Source organism: Pyrgilauda ruficollis, unplaced genomic scaffold, assembly GCF_017590135.1.
Source record: "Pyrgilauda ruficollis isolate IOZ18807 unplaced genomic scaffold, ASM1759013v1 scaffold7, whole genome shotgun sequence".
Classification (NCBI taxonomy): Eukaryota; Metazoa; Chordata; class Aves; order Passeriformes; family Passeridae; genus Pyrgilauda; species Pyrgilauda ruficollis.
This window is the reverse complement of record NW_024528821.1, coordinates 4,399,128-4,423,904: the sequence shown is the minus strand read 5'-3', so window position 1 is coordinate 4,423,904 and position 24,777 is coordinate 4,399,128. Positions and strand designations below refer to the sequence as shown.

General features: G+C 53.5%; 1 long non-coding RNA gene across 1 annotated transcript; it reads left to right on the top strand.

Annotated features, from left to right (window-relative positions):
* The first annotated feature begins 4,441 nt into the window (after positions 1–4,441).
* Positions 4,442–7,250, top strand: LOC121363242. The gene is made up of 4 exons (XR_005956659.1): positions 4,442–4,575; positions 5,340–5,416; positions 5,805–5,867; positions 6,625–7,250. It is a non-coding gene; the product is annotated as an uncharacterized LOC121363242 (long non-coding RNA).
* Positions 7,251–24,777: the final 17,527 nt, after the last annotated feature.

The following is a 24,777-nucleotide window of genomic DNA, read 5'->3' as shown; positions in this document are numbered from 1 at the left end:
GCATCCAGCCAGCCTTGGCATTCCCAGTGCTCCACATCTCCCTACAACACCACAACAACCTTTGGGAGGCCCAGATCCCAAGGTCACATTGCAGACCTGGAGCCAGACACGCCAACCACAGGTGAGTCAGCAGCTCTGGGAAGATCCTGTGCCTCGCCCCAGGGCGCTCCGCGGGATTCGTCCTTAACCTCCACGATCCAGCCACCTCCATCCCCTGCGTGTGTTCTCCATAATTAAAGTTGCACTGAGAAAATAAATCCTGCTCCTCACTAATAGGATGGAGGAGGTGTTAAATTATGGCTCAGTTTATCCAAGGATTGCCCAACGCAGCTCCTGCTTTAATAAGTGCCGATAAAACATGTCAGGAAATGATTTGGGAATTAATCCCTCCTGGATGAGGCGGTGACAAACTGCTCTAATATGTTGCACTCCGGGAAGGTGCGTGTTCCTGCTTTATGAAAGGAGTTGCAAGTGGATTTAGGATTCATGGAAATAAGGGAATGATTGACAGGTGAGGGCTTAAGAGAGCCTGTGGGTGGAAGGAGAGAATTGCCCTCCCAGCCCTGCTGGCATTGCCTTCCCTTGTTCCCCACTCCCACACTTTTCCAGCCACACCTGGTGGATTCCAGCACCGTTTCTGCCCTGTGCCACCCCTGCATCCCGCTCTCCCCATCTCTGATAACCTCTGGCACGGCAGGAAATGAGTTCAGCCCCTCCAGGACCAGGCAGAGGGGATCGACCTAATTCATCCTGCAGTTGTGTTAATAACTGGAGGTTGATGCCATGAGTTCCACCTTGTCCTCACATGGAAGTGCTTCCAAGTGGTTTGAGGATCCTTGTCAAAATGCAGCCATTGAGAACTGCTTCATTTGCCAAAAAACCCCTCCTCACCGCTTTTCATCTGGGGAGAGTTTGGAATTTCCTCATTTCCCTGCTCCACTCCAGTCTCCTCTCTCTGGTGTTTGGATCACAGGATCTGTCCCAGCTCATCTGACACGGGGGATGAGTTTAGGGAGTGCAGCCCCCACCCACCCCTCATCCCCTCTCCAGACAGCCCCTGCCTGCCCCTGCACTCCTCCTCAGCAGCCTGGGATGTGCCAGGGCTGGGAAGAGCCCAAAAAGGGGGTTTTGAAGGAAGGGAGATGGGATCCGGCAAATTCCCCTCTCTCCAGGCAGGACATGGGGGTGTCCCTGCACATCCCACCCACTCCAGTCGCTGGATGCCAGGACAGGGTGGATGCCCACAGGGAGGGAAGCTGGTGCAGAGGGGACAGAGGGGAGGGGCACCCAGGCAGGACCCTCAAATCCCACTGAGACCTGATTTCCCCACTCTTCCCCATGGACCTGGTGACCCCTGTGTGCCCACCTGCCCTTCAGAGGAGTCACTCCCTCCTCATTCCCAAGCCAGGGGGAGGAGACACAGCCAGGGCAGCAGCTCCACGGCCCAGCTCATCTCACAGGAGGACATTTGAGCATTGCCTAAGCCCGTTTAAAACCTGCTCTGATCCCATAAACTCTGCCTACCTTAACTCAAATTAAAGGGAATTGGCTGGAACTGTGTCAGAGCCAAGGGGGAGTCAGTTCATCCCAGCCTTTCCCAGCTCCTTGAAATGGGGGCTTAGGGGAAAGGAGCCATCCAGGAGCTCAAAGCCTCATAATGGGGTTATGTTGCGGTGGAGAAAATGAAAGTTAAACATTAGGGAAACCTTTATAGCTCTGACAAGAGTTCAGCCAGTGGAACGCTGCAGAATTGCTTTCCCCGGAGATATCCAAGGATAAGGCTAAGCACACATCTGACAGGGATGGTTTACCAGCCTGATGTGCAGGATAAAGTGGAGCAGGTGAGCTGGGGGAGCTTTCTTCAAGCTCTAATAACCCTGGGATCAGTGCAGGGCCCCTCTGCATGGGATCATCCCAGACCATTCCTCACTTTCCACAGCCTCCCCGAGCACTTCCAGCACTAAGTGACACAGGAACAAGGCTCCCGTGGCAGGCACTCAGTGGCTGGTGCTCAGGAGAGGCTGCAGGAACTGGAGAAGCTCAGAACAAAGGAATCCCTGACAACGCCAGTCTGGGGGAATTGCTGGACCACGCGAATGCTGCCAGGAAGATTTGAAGCCTCTGCTCAGAAGGCTGCACTGCTGGAACAGCAGAACCAGAATCCAGTGTTTGAGGTTTTCTCATGAAAAGCCTTTGACAAATCCATCATCCATGGTTTTGTACCTGAGCTGAAATCCATGGAGCAGGCAGAGGGATACTGGAGCTGGGCCCTGGAGGGCTTGGAGTGGCTCTGTCCCTCCTGTCCCGGCACAGGCCCCCCCTGCCCTGGGGCTTGGTGCTTCCTGGGCCAGCAGGAGCCCCTTTGGAGAGTCAGGCTGTGCCATCTTTTGGGATGCAGGACATGGGAAGATTCCTCACCTCTGCAGAGCTGGGATGGTGGTTCCTCAGGATGCTGCCTCATTGAAACACCCAAAAAATCCTTTCAACAAGAGAGAGAGGAAAGAAGAGGAAAGAAGAAAGGATGTTTTCCAGAACCTCACAGAGGAGATGGAGGAAGGAGAAGGAGCATGGTTGGGAGCACCAGGAGGGGCCCCACCTCCATTCCCAGTAGGGATCCCAAAAGGGGAAGGGCTGGAAGGCTGACAGGCTCTCCATCCATGTCCCTGGCTCATTTGTAAGGAATTACAGATATGTGGATGAGACATTGGTTAGTGTTAAGTCAAGTGGAAGGTTTGCTCCAAAGTGATAATCAAGAGGCTCCAGGAAAGGGGAAAAGCTCAGCAGATAAGGGCAAGGATCCGAGGCCACAAGTGCTGCTGACAATGGGATGGGGATTGTGCTCAGGGATGGGGTCAGCATTTCTCTCATTTCTTCACTGTTGCAGCCTAGTCAGCCCATGGGGAACTTGGCTATTGATGTTTGCCCAGTTTCTCTTGGAATTTCACCCAGAGGAAGAGTGAGATGCGAAGGAAGTGCAGGACAAGCACGGAACAAACAGGGATCCAGCTCAGGTTCTTTCCTTTCAGGCTGCTCTGGGTGATTTCCTCCACCAACACCTCCCTGTCCCTGCTGTTCCCAGCACAGCTGGAAAACCTCTGGCCTGAGCCCGGGTGCTCTGCATCCACTCCCCATCACTGTGACCATCCAGGAACCCTCTCTTGGATTTATCCCAGTAGTGTGGCTCTGAAATTCTTGGGGAGAGAGAGGGAGGGAGGAGGAGAGAAGTTTTTGCAAGGCCAGCAGAACCCTCCCAGGACATCAAAACCTCTTGGATTCATCCCAAAACAAAACAAGATTGCTCTAATTTTCCAGCAGGCTGGAGGAGAAGCCTCCCTGCCAACCTTCCCAGCGCCAGGAGCTGGACAGCCACACTCCCCCTTCCCACATCTCCCAAGGGAAAAGGACCTCGGCTGAGAGCAGGGGCAGAGGATGGAATGCCAGAAAGATTGGCAGCAGGAAAGGGAATTTCTCCTTCATTCCAGCAATTTGATCCGTACACGTGCGGCCAGCCTGGCTTTCGGTAGCACCAGGATCTGTCAGTGGGAGAGCAGCCCCAATTCCAGCTGCTCCAGAGGCAGGAGAGGGCTCGTGTTTAATGGCTCTCATATTAGCACTTGCTATTTAATATTGCATGTTTAGTCTGCTCTGCCTGCTGCTCCCTTCAGGATCAGGTCTATCCCAAACAATCTCAGAGAGGAATCGGGTTCAAAGATGGACTCAAATTGGTTTCAGACCCGCCCAGTTAGTGCACCATTCCACCCAAAATTGGGACCAACTGGCATGGACTGGGGTCCTCGGGCATCTCAGTGCTGCTGCAGGAGACAGTCAGATCTGAGTCCAAGGTTTGGGGCTGTTCCCCATCTGGAGTCTGTGAGGGTGTGGAGGCCTTGGAGTGGATTGCCTAGAGAAGCTATGGCTGCCCCTGGATCCCTGGAAGTGTCCCAGACCAGGTTGGATGGGTCCTGGAGCAACCTGGGATGGTGGAAGGTGTCTCTGCCCATGGCAGGGATGATCTATAAGGTCCTTTCTGAATCATTCTGGGATTCTGTGACTTCTGCCTCCGGGGTGGCACCTGTTGGAGCTGCTGCTGGCAGTCTCACTTGTCTTGTCCCACCTGTGCCAAGGAGTGACACCCACCCAGACTGCAGCTCCTGCAGAAGAAACACCCCTGGCAAAGATTTCCTCCAACTTCTAAAAATAATTAAAAAACAAACCCAAACAAACAGCCCAGCAATCCCAGCATCACTGGCATCTCCTAGGCGAGGCAGGGAGGTTTAACATCAGCGTGTGTTTTATGGATCGAGAGCTCCAGACAGCTGGAAAAATAGTTAACGTTCCTGTTTGACGTGTTCCAGCCTGGTTTGGAGGGAGCAGATCCAGCAGCTGAGCTCTGCCAAGACAGGGAATCACAGGTATTTCACTGGAGAGGGAGAGCTGGAGCTGGGAACTGCAGGTTTTTAACTGGAGAGGGAGAGTTGGAGCTGGGAACTGCAGGTTTTTAACTGGAGAGGGAGAGTTGGAGCTGGGAACTGCAGGATTTAGCTGGAGAATGAGAGCTGGAGCTGGGACCTGCAGGTATTTCACTGGGGAAGGGGAGCTGGACCCTTTTGCACTGAAATCTCTGAGGTTTCTGAACACAGTGGAATCACAGGCAGGATCTGGCTCAGAGTTAAGAGATTAACCCAGTGCTTTGTGATTAGGGTATGGCACTAGCAGGAGGAAATACCTGGATTTCAGGGCATACCTGGATTAAAGGACAAGAGTTAGGGTGAGTGTGCAGTGTCCAGGCCCTTTCTGTCTTCCCAGCTCGTGCTCTGGGATGCACCAAGGCTCCTGGCACCACCCACCAGGAGAATCCAGCCTGGTTCTTCCTCAGCACAAACTCTTCCATGCAGAGAAGGACATCCCACCTGGAAAAAGACACCAATGGCTCACAGGTCACTCAGCACACTCCTCCTCACAGCCCAGGGGTTGGCAGAGCCACACCTATTTTTCCTGGCCTAAATGAGGAGCAGGGTAACCCTAAGGTGACCCCAGATGCCTGAGGTGACCTATTCACCCAGAGAGCCCTTGGAGCCACCTGAGCCCAGAGCTCCACAGACACCCCGGAGCCAGGGCTGGTGGGGCAGGATTAGGATCCAAAATATCCCAAAATATCCTTGCTGGGCCTCCAGCGTGGTGTCACTGCTGCCACAGGGCTCAGCTGGGGGACAGCTGTGAGGGCAGAACAGGATGAGTCCCGGCTGGGTGGCTCTGAGCATCAGCCAGCTCCCACTTGAAATGTAAAATTTGGGACAGATCAGGCACTGTGGGAATGGCTTTTTTTTGGTCTAATCCAGTGTCTAGATCCCATTTGGAGTAAGGAGGAGGATGGGGGAGATTGAGGTACAAGGCACCTTCCCACCTCTCTGCACAGGTAAGTGATTTATGTTTCTACAGGGGATGCCCAGTGCAGGACAGGAGGGATCCTGGGGCAGGAGAGATCCTGGGATGGGAGAGAGATCCTGGGGCAGGAGGGATCCTGGGGCTGGAGGGATCCTGGGGCAGGAGGGATCCTGGGATGGGAGAGAGATCCTGGGGCAGGAGGGATCCTGGGATGGGAGAGAGATCCTGGGGCAGGAGGGATCCTGAGGCAGGAGGGATCCCAGGGCAGCAGGAATCCTGGGACAAGAGGGATCTTGGGACAGGAGGGCTTCCAGGACAGGAGGGAACCCAGAGCAGCTGAGCACAGGCTTTGTACAGAAGGGTTTGGGCTGTTCCCCACCTCTCCTTTGGGTGACAGATCTGCTGTGGTGGCATTTCAGCTGCTCCTCCCACTGTTCCTCGGGAGTCAGGCTTGGGAATTGATCCAGCTGGAAATCATCCTGGTGAGAAAAAAAAAATAATAGCTGATGAGGTCTGATCTTGAAGAAAAGAGAGAGGGGAGGCCCTGGCACACAGATTGCCCAGAGAAGCTGTGGCTCCCGCATCCCTGGAAGTGTCCAAGGCCAGGTTGGATGAGGTTTGGAGCCACCTGGGATAGCGAAAGAGGGGTGGATTGGGATGAACTTTAAAGCCATTTCCAACCCAAAGGATCTTGTGATTCCATGATTCTATTCTGTCATCAAGTGCCTGACCCAGCTTTGCCTGCTCACATTCTGCTGCTGCTGTAGGGAGGAGGGGAGAGGGGCTGGGGACTGGAATAGGTGGGATCAGCACTTCCAGCAAGGAGCGAAGTCAGCCCTGTGGGAGCAGATTCCAGCTCTGGCTCCTGCTCCAGGCTGCATTTCCTCAGCCTTGAGTGGAGAGGGAGGTGACCTGGTGAACTCAGAATGTCCCACGGCCTCCAGCCCTGCTCCTTCACGCCTGCCACTGCCACCAGCCCTGCAAGGACACAGCACGAGGAGAGGGAGCACAAGGGTGGAATCTGTTATCATATCAAACAACGTTCCTCGAGCAGCAGCGCAGGGCAAATCAAGGCTTGGATAAAAGGCACAAAGCGCCTGCAAAGCCTGGTTTAAAATAACCCTTGAAGTAGGAAGCAGCAGCATGAATCATGGTGCATCGCAAACAAGGACGGGATGTGTTTAATTTCCAGTTTATGAAGGCAGTTTTATTTATTTATGATTCTGCTCCAATGTTTAGCTTATACACAAAGTCATGACTCACTGCTGAAGGAGCTCCAAGTCCTCTTTGGAACAGCACATTTCCTCCTTGAGGAAATGACACAAACCCATTCTGTCCCATCAGCTGAGCAGCACAGGAGGAAGGAGCAGGAGGCATCAGGAGACTTCCCTGCCACCAAACCTGCTTGTGGGACCCATCTTCCTGTTGGTAGGAAACTTCTGTGGGCAGAAAACTCCCGGGTTGTTCCCTGACTGTGCTGGGAAAAGTGTGTCAGCAGCAGAGCTGGGCCCCAAGGCTGCAGAGCTGTCCCTTGACACATCAACAGCTGTGCCACCAGCAGGGCAGGACAGGGATTCTGGGACAAAGCAGCCTGGTTTTGCTGGAGTGGATCAAATCTGCAGGCTCTGGATACAAGGTCCATCCTCCTCGGCTCAGTGGGAGCGGGAAGTGCCCCATCACTGCCCGGTGCTGGAGTCTGTACACAGCCCTGTGGCCTCAGAGCACTCCTTGTCTGCTGAATTTGCAACAATTAATCCCATGATTTCCCTGCTAATTAAACTTCTCCCTTTGGAAAAATGATATTTTAATGAAAATTAATGAGGTCCTGGCACAAAGATGATCCTTCCCCTGCTCTGTGCCATGGATCCAGGATGTGTCCCAGCAATGTGATCCACTGGGCTGAGCCCACTTTTCCCAGCCTTGTTCCCACCTCTTTGACCACTCTCTGGCTTCTCTGGGAGCACATCCTACTCACAGGTCCTGTGCAGTGTCAGGGATGTGTTTCCATGGCTCTGGATGTGTTCCTGAGGATGCTCAATGTCCATTGCGCACTTCCAGCTCTCTGCTGAGCAGGAGAGGCTGTGGCTGCTGGCAGGGATGAGGGTGGACTTGGAGAGTCTGGAGAAGGGCTGGGATGAAGCAGCAGAGCCCAGGAATTCTCAGGATGGGTTTGGTGAAGGGCTGCAAAGCCTTCCTCTCCCAGGGACGGAACCATCGGGAGCTGCTTAAGGCAGGGGGTGGCTCCGGGACAGCACAGAACCCAGGTGGGAGGAGGACATGGAAGGAAGGACATGGAAGTGAGGACATGGAAGTGAGGACGTGGCAGTGAGAACTGTAATGGCAGTGGGGACATCACAACCAGGACCGCCAAGCAATCACTGTTTTCCTTTTCTTTTTCCCAAAAGCGAGGCAACGGAGCCAGCAGCACCATCCCCCACAGGAGCATCCAGGACATCCCCAGCCCGGTCACTTCCCGGCCCGGTGGCCCCGAGCGGCTCGCTGGGGGTGGGAGGGAGCCGTGACAGCCCCGAGCAGCGCAATCAGCCGCTATTTACGGCCGATTATCTCAGCCCTGCTCCAGCTCCCCGATAATTCCCAGAATTAGCCGGCGCGCTTTGTTCGGGAGTGTTTTTGTCAGATATCTTGGACTACAGGCAAGGGGGGTGGGACCCAGGTGGGGGGAGCAACAGGCAGCGCTGAGTGTTTACAAGTTCCCAAGCAGGAACTACAAGGCTAATTAATTTCTCATTAAGGAAGAAGTCGAAAGATAAAGAAGCAGAAACCTCGAGCTTTGGGAGATGCTGCGGATCCAAAGACATGCACACGCATCTCTCCCTTTTATCCCTGGGAATGAGGCCCCTTTCATACCCCAAACACCTCGTTTCCTGCTCTTCCCTTTATCCCCAGCTCTCCCCTTCCCAGAGACAGTCGGGATCACCCCAGCCCCAGGTGTCATACAGATATGGGGGATTTTTCTGGGGGGAAAATGCACAGAATTTCAGTGTTACAAGGCAACAGCAGATGGGATCTTATCCCAGAATTCCCAGAATGCATTTGCATCCCTGGAAGTGTCCAAGGCCTGGCTGGACAGAGCTTGCAGCACCCTGGGACAGTGGGAGGTGTCCCTGCCCATGGCAAGGGTGGAACTGGATGAGCTTTAAGGTCTTTTCCAGCCCAAAGCATCCAATTTTATTATGATCCACATTTTGGGCACCATTGGAACTGCATCCATCTCCCTGGGGCACCACCCAGCCCCATCCTTCCCAGCTGCCAGCTGTGAAATGGGGTCCCAGGAGAGACAAAACAGGGTTTGCTGCTCCCCCACTGCGGAGATCCAGGAGGAGCTCAGGACTCTTCCCAGGTGGTGCCATCTCTGTTCCTGCCACTTCTGTAAAGTCAGCAGAGAGAAGAACTCCAGAATCTTCCCATGGCTTCCAGGAAAGTTGCCTGCTCAGATTTCCTTGGCAGTTGTGCCAGCTCCAGGACAGTTTCTTTCAGTAAACAGGGGGAGCTTGAAGGGTGAACGGAATGGGAAACCTGAGAAGAGCCAGGTACATCCCCATTGCTGGGTGGGGTTTGGGTGCTAAAACAGCACCCAGGGGTCTGGAAGCCTGGATTCCATTTTAGCTGAGATAATTTCCTGTCCTCATGGGAAGATCCAAGCCCAGGGTGAGCTCCCAGGAGCAGGCAGAGCTCTGTCCCCTCTGCTGGCCATGGGACAAAGTCGGGTCACCACCAGCAGCCCCCAAAGCTGGTGACAGGAATGGGTCACCCAGCAGGCACTGACCCCACAATCCAGCCCAATCTCACCACTCCAGTTTGGCCAGGGAAAAAGAAACTCTTTCCCAAGTTTTGTTTGGCTCTGCAATTGCCAGCTCTCCGTGAGCCCCAGCTCCTGTGCTGTGGCTGGAGGCCCTGGGCTGCCACAGGCACTTCCACCAGGCATCTTTCTCCTGGAGGATTTGCTCCAAGCCATTGATTTTAAATCCTGGGAAAATTGGCCCATTTGCTGTGTTCACGGAGTGTGTATTTTATAGGATACCTTGTCTCAAAGCCATTAACCAAGCAAACATTACATTTTATAATCAAATAACAAATCAGAAATAATGGAGATGTGTTTCCTACCTGCAGTGCTCGGAATGCACCAGGGTAAGGGGTGAGTCCTCAGGGTGGAGAGGAGCTGGAGATGGGAGGGTTCTCCTGGAATGAGGGAGCTTCTCATACATGAGCTTCTCCTTCCTGGGTGTCTGGTGGGGAGGAATATCCATCAGCAGGGCCAGGGGTGCTGCCAGCCCCGGGCAGAGGGAAGGACTGCAGAGCTTTCCCCTCCCCACAGCCCTCAAAGCTCACGAGTGCTTGTGCAGAACTCATGAAATTCTTTCTCCTCTCTGCTTTACAGGAGGGATTTTTTTTTTTCTTCCCCCAGCTTGGAATTCAGTTAGCAGCCGTTTTCCTGCAGAAAGTGCAGGAATTGGCCGGCGTTGGAGGGGTGCAGCCCTTCCCCGCTCCCCCAAGGTGCTGGGGGAAATCCCACAGTTCATTTTTCCTGGCTGCAGAATGCCTTTTCCTTTGCATTCTTCAGCTCGCAGGTACTTCATCACCATGTTTCCTATTCACATGTCTGGTCATTTCACTCGTGTCAGGGCTCCTTAACTAGGAAATATCAAGATGTTTTCACCCTGGAAAGCTGGGAAGCGTGTAATTAGCCACCCAGGTAATAAATTACCTGTGCTGGCGACAGCCCACTGGGGAAACCTTTATTCTCCATCTCATCCTATTATGCTGAGCCAATTTAGCACATCTGTAGTTGTTTTAAAATAGTCATTTCAATGGACTCTGAGAAAAGGAGGCTTATTAACAACTTAGCTGCCAGGAGGAAAATGGGAGGGACAGCAGCTGCCATGGAGAGAGAAGTTTGGTCCTGGCTGGAGAACAAATCCTGCTGTGCCTCCAGCCCTTTTCTCAGACCACAGCATGACAAAGCTCTGGGGTCCTCCTACGGCCTTCCTGGAGCCCCCAGACCAGAGGGGGCTGGTGAATGTTTGGCCATGGATGTGGGAGAGGAAGGGGGGATTTGGGCTCCTTCAGTCACCCCATTGCTGAGCAGCTCCTTGTCCCGCCCTTCCCTGCTTCCCCCTGCACAGGACAGTGGTGGCACTCAGCTGGGGAGGTCCCCAGATGTCCCCAGCTGGCAGAGCTGTCCCCTGTGGCTGCTCATCCACGGCTCAGGGCCCCCGGGCTCTGTTCCTTCGGGAAATCCATCCAGGCCTGGCTGGGAGGGGCTCTGCAGGTGAGAGCTGGGGTGGGCAGCTGAGTGCAAGTGCAGAGCGCTGCAGGTGTTTGTGCTGGGAAGGAGGGAACAGCTCCAGCCTGGAGGGAGAGCAGGGAACTGATACCTCGTGTTCACAAACCCAGCTGGTTCCCGGCTCCAGCGCTGCAGAGCCGCGCTCCCGATGCACTTGGTCGGTGTTTGGGGTGGGATCACTCTCCTGAAGCTCACGTGGAACAGCCACAGACATGGAGGGGCTGGAAAGTGTCTGTCAGAGCTGGTATGTGCTGGGACAGGCCCTGGGTCACCCCCAGCCCAGCCCAGGAATCACAGGACGAGCCTTTTTTGCTGCTTTGTTCCGCAGAGCTCCAGCTCCTGGTGTGGATGCCAAGGGAAAAGCAGGAGTTCTGGGCTTTGGCACAGCCCCTGAGTGCATGAAACTGCTCATTTCAGCCTTTCCTCCTCATTCTCTTCCCCATCCATCATCGCAGCCCTGTTGGACACCCTCCATCCCTGCTGCACTGGCCGGGACTCTCTGGAGAGCTGAGTGTGAACTCAGTGCCTGGGGCAGGAGCGAGTTCCTGCTGGGAACCTCCCCATCCCTCCTCCAGGCTCCATTTCATTCCCTCCCGACGCTGCTCTGGGATAATTCCCGGCTGTAGCTGGATGAGGGGGAGTACACATCGTTTTTAAGCCAAGTCTAAGTGACAGAAGAGCCCTGAGCCACACTTAAAATCCCAGGCAGATGTTCTGGGACATCAGCACCCTCCCTGCACCTCCATCAGGGAAGAGCTCAGGCTTTCCCAAGCACCTTTCCTTGGCTCTGAGCCCCTTCCATCCATGCACAGCTGAGCTCCCTTGTCATGGATTCATGGACTGCTTTGGGTTGGGAAGGACCTTAAGGATCACCTCATTCCAACTCCCTGCTAGACAGGGAACGATTGTTCCCTGAAAGGTGGCTGTGGCCAGGTGGGCTTGGTCTCCTTCACCAGGCAGCAGCTTTCCCAAGCACCTTTCCTTGGCTCTGAGCCCCTTCCATCCATGCACAGCTGAGCTCCCTTGTCATGGATTCATGGACTGCTTTGGGTTGGGAAGGACCTTAAGGATCACCTCATTCCAACTCCCTGCTAGACAGGGAACGATTGTTCCCTGAAAGGTGGCTGTGGCCAGGTGGGGTTGGTCTCCTTCACCAGGCAGCACTGACAGAAACAGAGAACACAGCCTGAAGCTGCATCAAGGGAAATATAGGTTGGATATTAGGAAAAAGTTTTTCATGGAAAGAGTGATAAAGTTCTGGAATGGCTGCCCGGGGAGGTGGTGCAGTCACCATCCCTGGGTGTGTTTAACAAAGCCTGGATGTGGCAGCAGGGAACTGATACCTCGTGTTCACAAACCCAGCTGGTTCCCGGCTCCAGCGCTGCAGAGCCGCGCTCCCGATGCACTTGGTCGGTGTTTGGGGTGGGATCACTCTCCTGAAGCTCACGTGGAACAGCCACAGACATGGAGGGGCTGGAAAGTGTCTGTCAGAGCTGGTATGTGCTGGGACAGGCCCTGGGTCACCCCCAGCCCAGCCCAGGAATCACAGGACGAGCCTTTTTTGCTGCTTTGTTCCGCAGAGCTCCAGCTCCTGGTGTGGATGCCAAGGGAAAAGCAGGAGTTCTGGGCTTTGGCACAGCCCCTGAGTGCATGAAACTGCTCATTTCAGCCTTTCCTCCTCATTCTCTTCCCCATCCATCATCGCAGCCCTGTTGGACACCCTCCATCCCTGCTGCACTGGCCGGGATTCTCTGGAGAGCTGAGTGTGAACTCAGTGCCTGGGGCAGGAGCGAGTTCCTGCTGGGAACCTCCCCATCCCTCCTCCAGGCTCCATTTCATTCCCTCCCGACGCTGCTCTGGGATAATTCCCGGCTGTAGCTGGATGAGGGGGAGCACACATCGTTTTTAAGCCAAGTCTAAGTGACAGAAGAGCCCTGAGCCACACTTAAAATCCCAGGCAGATGTTCTGGGACATCAGCACCCTCCCTGCACCTCCATCAGGGAAGAGCTCAGGCTTTCCCAAGCACCTTTCCTTGGCTCTGAGCCCCTTCCATCCATGCACAGCTGAGCTCCCTTGTCATGGATTCATGGACTGCTTTGGGTTGGGAAGGACCTTAAGGATCACCTCATTCCAACTCCCTGCTAGACAGGGAACGATTGTTCCCTGAAAGGTGGCTGTGGCCAGGTGGGGTTGGTCTCCTTCACCAGGCAGCACTGACAGAAACAGAGAACACAGCCTGAAGCTGCATCAAGGGAAATATAGGTTGGATATTAGGAAAAAGTTTTTCATGGAAAGAGTGATAAAGTTCTGGAATGGCTGCCCGGGGAGGTGGTGCAGTCACCATCCCTGGGTGTGTTTAACAAAGCCTGGATGTGGCACTCAGTGCCAGGGCTCAGTTGAGGTGTTGGGGCTGGGTTGGACTCCATTATCTTGAAGGTCTCTTCCATATTCCTGGCCATTCTGTGAATTCTGTGAATTCTGCCCCCAAGGAACCGCCTTGTCCTCCTGAGGAAGGTGGCTGCATCCATCTCCCTTTGGAACAGGCTCCTCCCTGAGCTGTGCCTGTCCAAACCCTGGGATTTTCTCCCTGCTGGGGTGAGCTGGGTGTGGGGACACCACCATCACAGCAGAGGGACACGGGGCTGTCCCACACAGAGTCCCCAGCAGTGCCTGTGTCCTCCTCAGCACAGGGGCTGCTCCAGCTTTTCCAGAGCCCACAAAGCTCCAGGTCTCCTTGGGCTTTTCCAGAACATGGAAAACCAGGTCTGGCAGAGGGAGCCCTGCCTGCTGCACACTGGGAGCACTGGGAAACCCCCCAGAATGCCCCCCAGCTCCCTGCCCTCCCATGGCTCCAGCAGGGCCCCCATCAGGAGAGCTCCTGCTCCATGGCCCTTTTCCAGTGGGACAGTTAATCCCAGCCTGACTCCTCACAACAAGGACCAAAACCCACATGAAAGAGATTATTTTTTCAATTTCCTTCCCTGTCTGGCAGCCTAGAGAGCACATCTACTTGGAATGAAGCATCCTGGAATTTCCCCTGCCATCACCTAACCCTGACTGCTGCTCTGCCTGGGATGGAGGCAGGAAAGTGGCCTGGACCAGCACTAACCCTTCTAAACAAATGGGATATCAGGGCAGGCTGGGCTCTGAACTTGAGGCATCCACCCAAAGCCACGTATTTTGGGATGTTTTCTTAGCATCTTTTAGTAAACCAGGAATAAAAAGGATTTAGGAACTATTCCACCAGAGCCCCCTCCAGAGCTGGCCCAGCCTGGCCCCTGCTGCATTGCTTTTATGCAGAGATCCTTCATATCCCTGAAAATCAGCTCATCCCAGGTGTAGCCTGAGCATGAACTGGTTCCTGGCTTGCTGGGACAGTGAGGCTTAGGGGCAGCTGGGAGGTGCTGAGGACCAGCAGCAGATTTGCCTAAAAAAGGCAGAGAAAAGCGCCCGGGAGGAAGCTGCTCCCTGCAGTTTTATTTTTCCTTTCTTATTCCTTATTTACACAGGTTGTTCCAGCTCCTCTCTCATATTTTTACCCTTTGCAAATGGAAAAGAGCAGCAATACATTCCAAAGCCCTAACCCTGAGTGACTCCCTGCAAAATCCTTCTGAAACCACACACTGGGTTATCTCCAGTCGATCACCTGGAACAGCACCTCACACCCCAACACCTACACCTGGTGATCCAAAGGTTTTTCTCATGCCTTTGAAGGCCATCAGTGTCACATGGAATGTCCCATTCTGTCCCAGGGAACTCTCAGAGTGGCCCTGATCAGGGCTGGGCTGTGCCTGGAGGCTCCAGGTGTGAAGGCACGGGTTCCCAAGGTGCCCATTCCACAGGCTGATGCTCCCCCCTCCCTTCTGGCCAGATGGCTCCTGGCAGCAGCCTCTTGTCACATCCCCAGCTCTGGAATTGCTCCGTGCATCCTCTGCCTTCTGCTTTTGTCAAACGGATCATTGACCCCACTTTCCCTCATTGTCTTTGATTATCCAAGACAATCCGTTTCACTGCCTCGAGGAGCTCCCAGGGGGATCCCACCCCTTCCATGCATAAACCAACACAAACATCCGTGGTTTTCAGCAGGCTGGATCCAACCCCTGTGATGAATCACTCCTCTGTGTCCATGTCTCACTGAAGGACAGGGAGAGGAGAATGGTTGTGGGATTTGTAAACTGTAGATTCAGGAAAACAGGGAAAATAAACCCCTTGACTCAAACATTAGTTGGCAAATCAAATTATTCCCCACTTCATCTGTATTATTTAGGCTTAATTGTATTACTGGGGCTGTAATCCAGGGAAAACACAATTATTGGAAGAGATTGCAAGGATGGCATCTTTGGGAGGGCAGGAAGGAAGGGTCTGGCTGGTGGGGGTGAGGAGGGGGCTGGGAGCTGCCTGGTGCAGACAAAGCCTTTCCAGCCCCTGCTCCTGCAGGGATTCCAGCTCAGATCCCAACTGAGGCTGCAGCTGCTGGGAGCTGGAGGCTGTCCCCAGTCCCAGATTTTATTGGATATTCCGGGTGACTCGGAGGCTGCCAAGGACCTGAGCGAGGATGGACTTTGTTTTCCTCATCTCTCAAATCCCTCTCTTGCCGTGCCAGGAAACATCCTGCTCTTCACAGCACGCCAAGGATCGAGGGATGTGCTGGTGGCTCTTCCACGGGCAGTTATGGAACCTTCCGTGGATTTTACAGTCCTAAAGAACCTCACAAAACCTCTGCACAGCCAGGGGAGATTCCTTGTTCCTTACCCTGCTGGTTCCTCCTGTAGGATCCCAAGGAACAACCCACCTGCCAAGGATCAATGGCAAAGAGCTCTGGCCCTGGGACGTGAGTTAGTGACAGCACCTGCAAGAGGCTGCAGAAGTCAGAGGAGAATTTCCTGCTTGGAAGTTTAAAGACAAGAAAGAATAATTAAAGTCCCTTCTGCAATGTCATTAAATATAAATACAAATGGTGTTAATATCTCTGGGTACTACAGAGCATTCCCAAGCACCCTCTAATTGTCTAATTAAATCACTGAGGGCTGAGGTTAGTGACAGCAAAATCCTTAATGGGGCCTTGCTGGGACATTTAGAGAAGGCTCTGTGCAAGGGGGTTGTTTATCTAATTAATCCCCAAGGTCACAGCCCCAGCTCCTGAGCCAGGTAATGCAATTTAGGTCCCTTGCATTTTGTCAGGCTGGCTCAGCTCGACTTTACACCTGCTGGCTGTGCCGGGGGAGGGAAGGGATCCGGAGCATCCTCACGGAGCAGGGAGATCCTCATCCTTCTCCAGGCTCTGCTGTCCTTCAGCAGGGTGCTCTGGGAGGGAATGGGGTGAGCAGCACTCGGGGAGGTTGGGGCAGAGGTCCTGAGCCTGAAGAGAGGCTGAGCAGTCCCAGTCCTGACTCAGGAATTGTCACCTCCTGCAGGGACAGAGCTCACTGTGCTGTATTGCTCCGTGTGGGACTGTGGGATGGGATCCATGGATGGATGGATGGCTGGGTGGATGGGTGGAGGAAGAATTATGTTCTGCAGGACAGAGCAGGAGCAGAGATTTTCTTCCAGAATGAGCTGCAGAGGTCAAACACCCTCCCACCCTCATCCCTCCCAGGGGCTGAGCAGAGCTCCAGAGAGCACTGAACTGGGATGGGACACCTGAGGAGCAGAAGGAGGAAGAGGAGGAAGAGGAGGAGGAGAGCCCCTCTCTGCCTCCCTGTCTGCAGGCAGGGAAAGGCTGGACAGAGCTGCTGCCATGCCCGGGCTGCTCCAGGGGTGAGGGGACCTTTAATGGCCATCCAGGAGCAGAGGGCAGGGAACACCCAAAAGCAGCACCCTGCCCTGCTTTGCAGCATCCCAGCTCCTGTGCTGCTGCTCCCAAAACCCCTGTGACCAGAGGAAGGGAGGCTCTGATGCAGCTCATCCCAAATCCCCAAAAAAGAAACAACTCTTCTTTCCTTCCCTTTGAAATGATGATTCACCCCCCTACTTCCAGCGTTGGCTCAGGCAGCGCTGATGGCTTTGGATAGGAACGGCTGGGTCGGAATTCCTGGGCAGGCTGTCAAGTTGTCACAGCTCATCCGTGTGCAGCCAGGGGCTGGTGCTCCATTGTCCACAAATCGGGACCAGATGTGGATGTCCCGACAGCCACGGGCTCCCGCAGCCGCCGGGAGAACGGAGCAGCCCAACGCCCCCAGCCCTGGCCGTGCCTCCCCCGCCTCCCAACCCCTCCTCCCCATCCCTCTTCCACAATGGAATATGCAAAATGGGAACAACAACGGGCATGGGAGGAATAAAGATGTGCAGCTGGGTAAATAATCACCCATTCCCAGCACTGCCAGCCTTGACACCAGGACTGTCCCCAAACTGGGCTGGAAAATCTGCCCCTGGAGAGGGGAAGGGGAGCTCCTTCCCCAGCATGCCCAAGGTAGAGGGCATTAATGGCAGGAAGGAGGGTGGTTTAAATTGGATATTGGGAAGAAATCCTTCCCTGTGAGGGTGGGGAGGCCCTGGCACAGGGTACCCAGAGAAGCTGTGGCTGTTCCATCAGTGCAAGTATCCAAGGTCAGGTTGGACAGGGCTTTGAGCACCCTGGGATAGTGGGAGGTGTCCCTGCCCATGGCAGGGGAGTGGAAGCAGATGATCTTGAAGATCCCTTCCAACCCAAACCATCCTGGAATTCTATAATGCTATCATTTCCAGCACACAGCACTAAATCCATCCTCATCCTAACCCTTCCTGAATCCCAGGCGTGGCTACAAGAGGTGGAACAAACCAGCCTGGCCTCACTCTGGAGAAACCACTCCAGGCCCCTGCAGCCCTTCTAGGACATCTCTAAGGTGACCAGTTCAAACCTCAGGCCCCATCCAGCACAAGTCACTGAGCCCAAATTCATCCCAATCCAAAAGGATCTCAGCCAATGCTTTTGGGAGCTGTGTCTTCATTTTCAGGGTCAGGGGTGTGTAATTCCCTCTGACATCCCTGGGTTTTCTGCTTTCTTACCATTTGCACCATTGGAAATGAGTGTTTGCTCCACCAAAATCTACAGCAATGTAAACATTCTGCTTGCAAGGAGAGGGCTGGCCTTGAAACACTTCTCTGGGATTCTTTACCGGGATGCAGAAAGCTGGGAACAGATTTCCACTGATATTTGTTGCTTTTCAAACAGAAGCAAATGTTTATAGCCAGGCTGTAAACCATGCTAATGGGGGGCAGATCTGTTACAGGAGCTGTGTTCGGAGACAAAGGAAAAGGAGAAGCTCTGGCTTTGCTTGGAAGCCAAACTTGGAAGTTTGGCTCCTGCTTCCGATGCACTTCCTGAGCCTCGGCCACATCCCACACATTTATAAAATCATCCATGCACAGAGTCAGAACTGACAGAAATACACAGGCACTAAGTCACTTTTCCATGGAATTTCATTTGTGTCTGCTCCCACATTTATGGAATTTCACACACTCATGGATGGAGCTCCCAGCAGCTCCGAGTCCATCACATGCCTCTCCAACATTCAAGTTCAGGATTCACCTCCATGGAATGGGACAAATGTTTAGTCCTGCCTTCCCCAAACAGGACCAGAACCTGCAGGGAGAAGGCAAAACATCACTGAAATCCCCTGGATATCGGGATATGGATGAAACTCTTAATGGAAAGGGTGGTCAGGCATTGGAGCAGCCCAGGGAGGTTTGGAGTGCCCATCCCTGGAAGTGTCCCAGGAATACCTGGACATGGCACTCACTGCTCTGGTGGGGATCAGCCCACCAGATTGGACTCGATCATCCTGGAGAGCTTTTCTGAGCTGGATGAATGTGGGATCTGTGATCCTGGGAAGCACCAGCATCCCTCACACATCCCACCGGAGCCGCGCATCGCTAATTCCCGCTGTCTCCTCCAGCCCTTCCCTGACAAAGCGTTTCAGTGACCCAGGAATGTTATCTTAGCAAATCAAAAATGTAAACATTTAGGTTCAGGACTGGGCTGGCTGGATTTGGGAATGAGTTATGGTAGAAGCCCGGCAAGGAGGCTGAGTTTGGCTTGGCAGTTCCTCCTGTGCCTGGAACCTGCTTTTCAGGATTAAATACGATCCCCTGCAATCCATCCAAAATGTCAATTACTCCGAGTCTCTCAGGTTTGCAATTACAGAATGCAAGTCATGTTCAGCGTTTTATGAAACTGCTTTTCTTGGCAGGGCCCATCTCTCTCTTATTGTAAAAAATAACTTTCAAATCAAAGCATTAAATCAAGGCACAAACGCTGGGAAGGACGCGGGGCTGAGGCTGGAAAGTTCCAGCGCTGGAACTGGAAGGGATCTGAGCTGAGCTGGTTTCTGGTGCGGGAACGAGAGTGGCAAATCAGGGGGAAAGAATGTGGAACAGTCTCGGCTGAGGAACGCCTAATCCCACCATCATGGATTTAAATCCCACAATCGCCTCGTTAGAACCCCCCGCGGGGCAGGGGGAGCGAGCCTGGAGAAAACACCTCTCCCATCCCGCTGGAATCCGAACAGTCCTGCCCCGGCTTGGGCCGGAGCTGCTGCGGCAGCAGCTGCAGGGAATTGCTTTCAGGCCTTTCCAAGCTTTAGGACTCAGCTGCCAAAGGCGCTCTGACCCCTTTCTTCCTCCTCATCTGGAAGGTGGGGAGGGGAGCGCAGGGAATTTGGGAATGCTGACCCAAGTGTGGACTCGCAGCGCTGAGCCGGGGCAGGACCCTGTTTGTGAGCGGCTGGATCCCTGGAGGAGAGGCCAAGGTGTGCTCAGCAGGCAGCAGCTGCTCGTGTGGACACTGCCTGTGCTGGAAAGAAAAGGGAAATTCCCCTGGAAACCTTCCGTGTGGTTTACCGGGAGTGCCTTCGTCCCTGGATGGGTGAGCCGGCCTTCCTGGGGGTGCCCTTGCTGCTCACTTCCCAGCCTTTCAAGTCGCATCAAATCCTTCAAGGTCAGGGAGAGCCCTCAGCCCCGGATTCTGATGGACGCTTTCATTCGTGTCACTCCCGACCAGGCAGACCTGGTCCAACCTGTGCTCCGGGTGGCACCTGAGACGCGTCAGCCCCGTGTTAATGAGCACCGGGACTAATGAGCTCAGGGACTAATGAGTGCAGGGACGCGACGCCCTCCCACCTGCCGGCAGCCTGCCCGCATTCCAGGCTGGGCAGGACATTCCCTCTGGTTTCGGGGCTGTGGATGTTCCTCTCCAGCCGCTCACACCCGCTGCCGTGTGCGGATAAGCCGGGGAGGCTCCGCGCTGGCGCCCAGCGCCACATCCCGGCCTCGGGATAAGCGCTTTTTCATCTGCCTCCACATTTATTTCTTCCTGACGAGGAGCTTTGGCATGGGATAGTGGGAGAGCTGAGAGATCCCGGGTTTGATGGATCCAGATTGGATTTTGGGTGCCAGAAGCCCCTCGGCAGCATCGCTCTGGGCATTGAACCGCGGGGCCTTTAGTGCAGGACACCGAGGAGCTGCCAGCATCCCACATCCCAGAGCTCCTCTGGTCCCAGCTTCCACAGTGCTCACCAACACCAGCTTCATTTCCCACAGGACAAGGAAAGGGAGAGCACATCTGGCAGAGGCAGGCAGGAACCAGAAGCCGAGGGAAGACTGAAGTTGGCCAAGTAAAAACTCCCAGCAGTTGGAGTCGGGAGCGCCATTCCCGCGGACCCTGCCGCCGGCTTGGGCCCCTTTTGGATGCTCTTCCCGGGATGCAGGTGCACGGTGTTAAGAGATCATTTCCTGCCTGCACCGCAGCTCCAGGGATGGATTTACCACTGGGCTCACTTCACCCTGCTTTGCTCTCTTCATGCCTTTTTATTTTTTCTTTCCTCGACTCCTCCTTTATTCCCTAAAAGCCCCCAAAAGCCGGGCAGAGCTGCTGCAGCCCCGGGACCATCCCCTTCAGTGGGAAAAGCCAGCTGCTGTCCCAAAGCCATGGATCTCATCAAGGGAGGAGACAAATGGTTCAGCGAGGGGCTTTTGCAAGAGATGAGGAGCTGAGGGAATATTAGGAAATGCAAAAGGCAGAGCAAGGCGAAGCAGGGAGGGACATGCTGGAAAACAGGGATAATTCTCCCTGAAAAGGATTTAATTGCCAGTCACACCGAGGTGCCCAGCAAAACCAGCCTGCAGTGGGGAGCTCATTCCAAACACACGCAGGGGCTGCTGGAATTGCCAATAGAAGTGCAATTAAGCCCAGGCTCAAAGAAAACTCTCTTTAATTGTACAAGTGGAGGGAAAGGGAGAGATTTCTCCTCTGCTCTGGCTTTCCTTTTTTTTTTTCCCTGGATGAGTGTGAATCCTTCACAAAACAGGTCCCTTGGACAACTTTGCTCACAAAATCAATGAACTCAAACATCAGCAGAGTCTCTGGCTTCCACCGGGCAGTGAATTCCTGCACTCACCTACTGGCGCAGGGGAAAACATATTTATTCCCAAAGAGAACTTGGAATATTATTAATTTATTTTTTTTAATTAAATAAAATAATTATTAACCTGTATATCAGATGCATAAAGTCAGTGCAGTCACACACTGGTCACAGACTCCAACCACACACTCCAGGATTTCTTCTTTTCCTTGGATCTAATTCCCTCCAGTGCCTTCAGTTCTCCTATTGGGAACCAGTTTCATTCCTCATTAGCCAGACGTTTGGAATGCTCAGGCCCGGTCACTCGTCTGCAATAACGTCTCAGCATTGCAACAGCAGAGTGGTTTAACAGGAGGATCTGATGGAAAACAAGGAATAATGAACAGCAACAGATCCTATCTGCTTTTATATCCCACTGCGGTCTAGGGCAGAGGTTAAAAACTGCACCAGGAAGGAATAAATATGTTCCATTTTCCCCAGTAAAACTCAACTGAGTGTGTGCAGCAGTGCAGGAAGGAGTCATCCCAAATTCCCAATCTTGCCAGGGAAACCTGTGTGATGCAGTCCTAAAGCAGCCCCTGGGGTTTTGAGGTGTTGATCTCCATGTGCCATTCCCACCCTGAAAAAGTGTTTCCCAGTGCTTCCCTTGGAGAAGAGGATGGGGCCAGGAGCTCATGGAGCCCTCCCTGCCTCACTGAGCTCCAGACCAGCCAGCAGTGAGGAAGAGGGGAGGATTGGAGCTCCATGACCTCTGGAATGTCGTATTCCTGTGGGCTCAGCCTCTATCAGCAAAGACTCAGGGTTGGTGACAAATCATTTATGCTCCCAGAAATTCAAAATTTGGGATTTTCAAGCACCAAGAAGGATTTTTCCCACTTTGGGTAGCAATTTCTCCACACAAGAGTAATGGATTTAATCCCAGAGTGGTTTAGGTTTGGAGGGACCTTAAAGCCCATCTTGTTCCATGCCCTGCCATGGGCAGAGACACCTTCCCCTATCCCAGGTTGCTCCAAGCTCCATCCAGCCTGGCCTGGAACAACTCCAGGGATGGGGTAGCCAAGATATCAGTGCTGACACACTGTGACAGAGCACTGGGAATCACTGCCACTCACCTGTCCTGGTGCCACCCCCCAGACCTGCACCCACCACGGGGAGGGACCATGTGCCAAGGATGCCTGGATACTTTGCTCCTGAAATTACAAAAATAGATTTAATTATAATTAAAACCAACTCCCCCAGTCACCCAGTGCTGCACAAACCGAGGGCAGCATCCAGCTGATTCCCAAACATCTCCCTGCACAGAGCCAGTGATGCAAAGGCAAACCTGGAATTCCAAGGCTTCAATTTTTAAATCTGGCTCTCTCCAGCTTCCAGTCGGAGGTTGCTGCAGTCGCAGGGCAGCAGTGGTGCCTTGTCACCCTGGGATCACAGCCTCAGAATCTGGGGAGATGCTGGGACAGCCTTTTCCTTTAGGACACCATCCTATAGCACAATCCAACTTTCAAACCAAAGAACTCAGCTCCCATTCCTCTCTGGAAAAGCTGCTCCCACCGAACCCCAGCCCCAGAGCTGGGCTGAGGCAGCAGGGAGAGTCCCCTGTGCTGCCACACATCCTTCCTTGGCACTGCCACCAGCCCTTGGGGGCAGTCCAGCAGCTCCCAGGGACACTGAGAGCTGTCACTGGCACCAGGTTCTCCCTCTCAGCCCCTGCCCAAGGGAGATAATTGTGGCTGGAGTGGAAAACCTTCCCGGTAGGATTTGGGGTTGTTTTCTGTACACACGACCTGGGTGTTTATACTGGGCTGAGAGGGAGGATTAAACAGCGGGTTGTGGGATGTTCCTGAAGGATCTCATCACTAAAAAGATATTGAGACACCGAGAAGGGTTGAAGGGGAGGATGTGATGGTCCAGAGGCCAGAGAAATCCAGGCAGAAACGTTTTAAGAGCAGCATCTGCCTACACCAAGCAAGCAGCAGCTAAATGGGGGGATGACAGCATCCTGCAAAAAGCTGGAATCCATAAACACTGCGGAGCAGGGAGGCTGCTCACAGCACAGGGATCATGTGATGAAACAAAACTTCAGCGCAATGTGGTTGAACTTCCCAGCAGTGAAGTCAGGCTGAGATCCCGTCTCCCCGAGGGAGAGCCACAGGAGAGGGGATTTAGGGAGTTTGTCTGGCTTTGGTGCATGGTTTGGCCCTGGAAACAGCCCTCAGGGCCTTGGAAAGGAGGCTGAGGGTCCGGGAGAGGGCTGAGGGGGTTCAGGGGTGCTCCAGATCTCCAGCTGGAGGTGGAGGGGGGGCTGTGACTGCAGGAGATGGCATCAGGTGACATCATCACTGCAAGGGATGGAGGGATGCTCTATTCCCACTGAAAATCTGCAGAATCCCGGGTGGTTTGGGTCCAAAGGAATCCTAAAGCTCACCTTGTTCCACCCCCTGCCATGGGCAGGGACACCTTCCACTGTCCCAGGTTGCTCCAAGCCCCATCCCACCTGGCCTTGGACACTCCCAGGGATCCAGGGGCAGCCACAGCTTCTCTGGGATCCTGTGCTGTGTTTTAGCACGTTCACAATAAAAAGTTCCCCTGCAATTCCCTGGAATTCTCCACTGCCAGGTCACATCCCCAAGGACGAAGTTAAGCCTTGCAGAGAACCTTTGCCCCTGGCTGGGCATTCCCAGCATCCCTGTCCCTCCCTGCTCCAAGGAAGGCTAAAGCCCCGATGACAACTTTAACAAGCCATCAAGAGCTCATTTTTTTTCTGTCTTCACCCAAACTTTCCTTTCATAAAAAGGTGTGAAAAGTCCGATGATTGTTGCCACTTTGCTTGTTGAGGGCTTTGTTCCGAATTGCCACCAATTCCCTGGATGTGGAAGGGCAAAGGGCAGAGCCAGGGACAGGAAGGTGCCTGTCCTGGAACCATCCCAGGGAATGGGCAGGAGGACCTGGAGGCCCAGGTGACCCTGTTCTTTCTCTCTTCTGCTGTTTTTTTTTTCCATTTTCAACCCCAAAAATTTGAATAAATTACAAGTTCAATTACAAAAAAAAAAAAAAAAAACATGGAAAGGAAGACTTTGCACTCTTGGATTAGAGAATTGCCACCACTTCCAGAGGTGATAGATAGAAATTAGAGTTGAAAAAACCACGAATCCAACAGCAAATCCACCTGAAGCATCACCCTGAGCCATTGCTGGATTGTTCTTTGGTTTGCAATCCAAAACTCTCCAAACCCCATTAAATGCAGACACCAATACCGAGACAGAGCCACTGATGGCACCAGGAAGGGATTTGGGGCCATTTTGGCCCAAATTAAATAAATAGAGGGAAGGCAGAGCATCATAACCAGGTCATAAAAAAGGCATCAAATCACTTTTTTATTGTTCATGCTACCAGAAACCTCCTGTTCATCCCAGCACCAGCTCTGCTCCCTGATGGGGCAGGAATTGTTGGAGAGGGGGACAGCTGCTGTCCTTCACAGTTAATTATGAAGATGAGTTAAGAATTAATCAGGTAAAGGGAGAGACGTGAAAACAATCATGACCAGGAACTATGAAATCTGTCCCTTAGAAGAAGTTAAACTGGTTATTGGAACTTGCCAGAGACGCAGCACATACACAGCTCCCAAAATGGGAATTTTCAGCTCATTTCCTAATATGTGAGTGCAGGGGATGGATGAAACTGAAATTAGGGAATGTACAGGATGGATTAAACCGAAATCAGGCTGCACCCCTGGGAAGGCTCACAGAGGG